This window comes from Ochotona princeps, chromosome 2 (genome assembly GCF_030435755.1).
Source record: "Ochotona princeps isolate mOchPri1 chromosome 2, mOchPri1.hap1, whole genome shotgun sequence".
NCBI classification, from domain to species: Eukaryota; Metazoa; Chordata; class Mammalia; order Lagomorpha; family Ochotonidae; genus Ochotona; species Ochotona princeps.
The window spans coordinates 130,540,134-130,544,051 of record NC_080833.1 but is presented as its reverse complement, the minus strand read 5'-3'; the positions used below and the strand labels follow the sequence as shown (position 1 = coordinate 130,544,051).

The 3,918-nt window shown below is 47.9% G+C and overlaps 1 pseudogene; it reads left to right on the top strand.

Annotated features, from left to right (window-relative positions):
- The first annotated feature begins 403 nt into the window (after positions 1-403).
- LOC131478276 (probable G-protein coupled receptor 27) lies at positions 404-1,463 on the top strand (annotated as a pseudogene).
- The last annotated feature ends 2,455 nt before the right edge of the window (positions 1,464-3,918 follow it).

The following is a 3,918-nucleotide window of genomic DNA, read 5'->3' as shown; positions in this document are numbered from 1 at the left end:
GAGGATAAGAAGAGTATGCTGTTGGGCAGCCAAGGTGTGTGCTCGGGCGGAGGGGAGGGACCTCCGTGGGGCAGCAGTGGGCAGTGGTGTTGTAAGAGAAGGAGAATACAGTGTACTGTGGGGGCATCGCAGCTCTGTTCATTGAAGGTCACAGTGCACCATTCCTGATGTGGCAGCGGCCAGGCTGTCAGGGCTGCGGGAGATGGGGAGGGGCTGGCCGGGGGCTGGGTGTGCCCCCTTGGCCAGGGAGATGGCCCAAGGCCTGCGTGGCGGGGACAGCGGCAGCAGTGGCGCCTGAGCGTGGGCCAAGAGGCCAGAGAGAGCCGGGAGGCTGTGGTTAGCCCCAGGGCGGAGGGCACACAGGGAGAGGCGGCTATAGCTAGCAGGAGCGAAATGGTGCGGCATGGCGGCCTCGCTGGGCCTCAAGCTGGCCACGCTCAGTCTCCGGCTGTGTGCAAGCCTGGCAGGCCACAAGCTATTAGCACTGCTCATCATGCAGTAGCGCAGTTGCCTGCTGCTCAACCTGGGTCTGGCTGGTGGGATGCAAGAGCTCCCCTGCCTCCCGGCAGTTGTGCTGGCTGTGCGTTGTGCCATGGCCACTATTGGGGCGCTGCTGGGCACGCTGGGCTGTGGGCTGCTCGCCTTCCTGGCCGCTCTTCTGCTATCATGCCTCCTTTCTGCTGTTTTGCGGGGGGTGTTACCCGCTACCTGGCCATGGCACACCACCTCTGCTACACTGAGCGCCTGGCCGGCTGGCCGTGCACCACCATTTTGGTTTGCACCTCTTGGGCGCTGGCACTGGCCACAGCTTTCCCACCTGTGCTGGACAGCAGCAGTGGCAGCGAGGAAGCGCCATGTGCCCTTGAGCAGCGGCCTGCCGGCCCCCTGCATGCTTGGCTCCTTGCGGCTGCTGATGGACAGGGTGGTGGGCACCACACACCTCATCTACCTCCACCTGCTCTTCTTCATCCAGGATCGCCATAGGATGAGGCCAGCGCGTCTAGTACCTGCCGTCAGTCACAACTGGACCTTCCACTGGCAAGGTGCCACCGACCAAGGTGCCACCAACTGGACGGCAGGCTTTGGCCGTGGACCTACGCCACCCGCGCTCCTGGGCATGGGGGGGCGGGGACATGGCACGCTACCAGCTTGTGCTGGAGGAGTTCATGACGGAGCAGAGGCTGTGCTGGATTTCCTATGCCACAACACTGCTCTTCCTGCTGCTCTGGGGCCCCTACTTCGTGGCCAGCTACCTGCGGGTTCTGGTGCAGCCCAGCGCCATGCCCCAGGCCTACCTGATGGCCTCAGTGTGTCTCACCTTTGCGCAGGCCGGCATCAACCCTTAGTGTGCTTCCTGTTCAACAGGAAGCTCGGGGACTGCTTCTGTGCCCGTTGCCCTGCTGTCAGAGCCCCCAGGCAGTGAGGCCACCCTCCCGTGTGACTTGCAAGGCATAGGACAGTGAAGGCTCCATGGAACCTGGGCACTGGCACATCACATCTCCGCCCAACTCTTCGGCCTGGGCAATGCTTCTGTCTTCGTTTTCAGTGAAGAAACTGCCTTGAAGATGACTCTCAATGTGAACAAACACCTGGATTGTACAGACTGTGGTCTTTTGGGAGTGTATGGGGTTGATAATGGTGGAGGCGGGTTTGGGGGTTAAGAGGGAAGGTTCCATGTGCCAGGCTCGCACCAGCTCCAGCATCTTCCAGCAAAAGATGCTTTCAGGCTTTCTGGGTGGCAGTAGCTCTGCCTTCTTGTCCTGGTTCTTGGCATCCTCTCTATGCATGGTGACTTTTCTCCTTTCTTTTAAGTGCAGGCTACACTCGTTTTATTCTCCGACCATTTCTTAAGAATCAGGGCCAGTTTCCTGGAGAAGCTGTCTCTAAGGTGGCCTCCAAGTGACTTTTTTTTTTTTTTTCTTACAAAGGAGACGAGAAACCTGGGGAGGGATTGGCTGCAGGTGTCCCATTTCTTGGGAGTCTTCTTGGGAAGGAAGCAGGTGGTGGTGGTGGTGGACAGGGAGTGGGAAGGTTTCTGACCTGCCTTTGGTGGGTTTGATCTGCTCTGTGGTGTTGCTGTGACTTTGGATGAGCAGACAAGGGAGTAGGTAGGAAAGGCCATCTTTTTTTTTTTTTTTTTTTTTTTTTTTTTTTTAAAACTTAGGAGCCAGCTACAAAGGCCATTTTTGGTTCTTTACTTCCCACTGCTGAAAACTAACTGGGCAACTGTTCTTTCTGTATTATATCCATTTCAAATGGCAGTATTTCTATAACATTGTGGCTTCTAAAAGAGTAAAAAGTGTCTTGGTTAGTGGTGTGTGGGGTATATAGCATTGGATGTGGCTGTGTGTTCCTGTGTGTTCCTGGTGGTTGGGTCTTTGGGCTGGGGAGGGTTCTAGGAATAGAGTACCAAATCAAAAGTTTAAATCAGGTTCTTTTTGTTTTTCTGGGGGATGGGGTGGGGAGGTTTGGGCAATAAACAGTTAAAGTATTTTATGGCGATGGCTCATGCTTAGAGTAGCCTGGATGTATCCTGTCTTCTGAAATGAATTTGAAAATTGTTCTGGTGTTGGTCGTATGGGTGAATGGCCTTGGCAGATACCCCAGTTCTGGGAGACCAAGTGTTCCCTTAAAGTGTTTTGCTAGGTTAAGCTGTGCTGTTTGTTCTCCTGAGGGTTGTTTGAAATGAATACTGAGAAATATAATTTTGACTGATGTTTCTTTGCTAGACACTGTCACCTTCAGCTGAAAGACTCAAATTGGCAAGTACTATACAGTTTTTCTTGCTTCTACTGCTACATTTTTATTGAGGTACCTTCCATTTTGGGGATTTATATCAGTATTTTTCTTCGCATTATACAAATAAACCAGGATTTTCACTCTGGAAAAAAAGAGTATGATGTTATGTTAAGGGAATAACTTAGCAAAGAAAACATTCACAACTATGTGTGTGTGTATGCCCACCTATGCATATATATATATATATATATATATATATATATATATATCCATTATACTTTATGTATTAGTTTCAATATATAAAGTAGTTAATTCAAAGTAATAACCATGAATTTTATCAAAATCAATTCATGACTCATGAATAAAATTACTTATTCCAATTTGAAGTCTATGAATTGATTTAATTAATATAATAGATTGCTGGGTTTTATTAATTTTATTAACATTTATTTCTATATATATTAATAATGTGTTCTTATACTTTCTTATATTATTTTTTTTCTATGGAAGGAAACCTTATGGTTTTTTTCCCTCTTTGTCAGGTTTAATTTACTGAGTAGAATGAAAACACTGGTGAGGATTTGAGGAAAGATAACCACAAATTAGTCCAGTTAGTATGGAAAACAGCATGAAGATTTCCTGAAATATGAAAATTCTTTTCAAAGACCTTTGGGAAGCATTGTGCACGGGGAGGTATGCTTCTGGCAGAGATGGAGATCCTGGGTCCTGGATCCTGGGTCCTGGGTCTGGTCTGGATCCACCCTGGTGTGGCCCTTGGCGAGTGAACCAGCAGAGAGAAGAGCTCTTTCTTTCTGTACCTCTACCTTCAGAATAAACAAACTTTTTTTAAAGAAGATCTGGATGCTCCTGTCACAACTATATGCTTTTTTCTTCTTTTCACAATCTTATTTTCTTATTTGGGACTAAAACTTAATATCCACTTGCCAGCTCAAAGACTGTGTTAATGTACTCAAGTATCTGAATGAATTTCTTTGATTTAAATTTATTTTGGGTTTCATACATTTTTTATACTATATATGATTAGGTCCATTATCTAAAGCCCAGTAACTTAGTTACGCAAAAACTGTCACACATGGACACATATGTGTGATGATGGAACAATTACCTATATTTAAAACATGTGGTCTAGGAAATAAAAAGAAGATGTATGATAAAGGA